This window comes from Etheostoma spectabile, chromosome 18, assembly GCF_008692095.1.
Source record: "Etheostoma spectabile isolate EspeVRDwgs_2016 chromosome 18, UIUC_Espe_1.0, whole genome shotgun sequence".
NCBI classification, from domain to species: Eukaryota; Metazoa; Chordata; class Actinopteri; order Perciformes; family Percidae; genus Etheostoma; species Etheostoma spectabile.
This window is the reverse complement of record NC_045750.1, coordinates 23,970,564-23,970,803: the sequence shown is the minus strand read 5'-3', so window position 1 is coordinate 23,970,803 and position 240 is coordinate 23,970,564. Positions and strand designations below refer to the sequence as shown.

At 30.0% G+C, this 240-nt stretch overlaps 1 protein-coding gene across 1 annotated transcript in view; it reads left to right on the top strand.

Annotated features, from left to right (window-relative positions):
- LOC116706661 (PH-interacting protein-like) overlaps positions 1-240 on the top strand; it is a 6,161-nt gene that overhangs the window by 5,628 nt on the left and 293 nt on the right. The window lies entirely within an intron of this gene.

Here is a 240-nt window from a genome sequence, read left to right as displayed (position 1 = left end):
TGGGAAATTACAGTGTTGCAGCAGCAAAATCAGTCACACTGCACAGAATATAAATAGAAATGAAATTCTAGGATACAATATACTTACACACAATACACATAAAATAATAGGAATAAAATACAAGAACAAATATTTGAACATATACAAGTTGGGAATACAAATATATTCAACTGCTTAAATAGTATGATAAATATTTCAATAACCCAACAGTGCAGGTTGCACTTAGTGCAGTATTGTGGT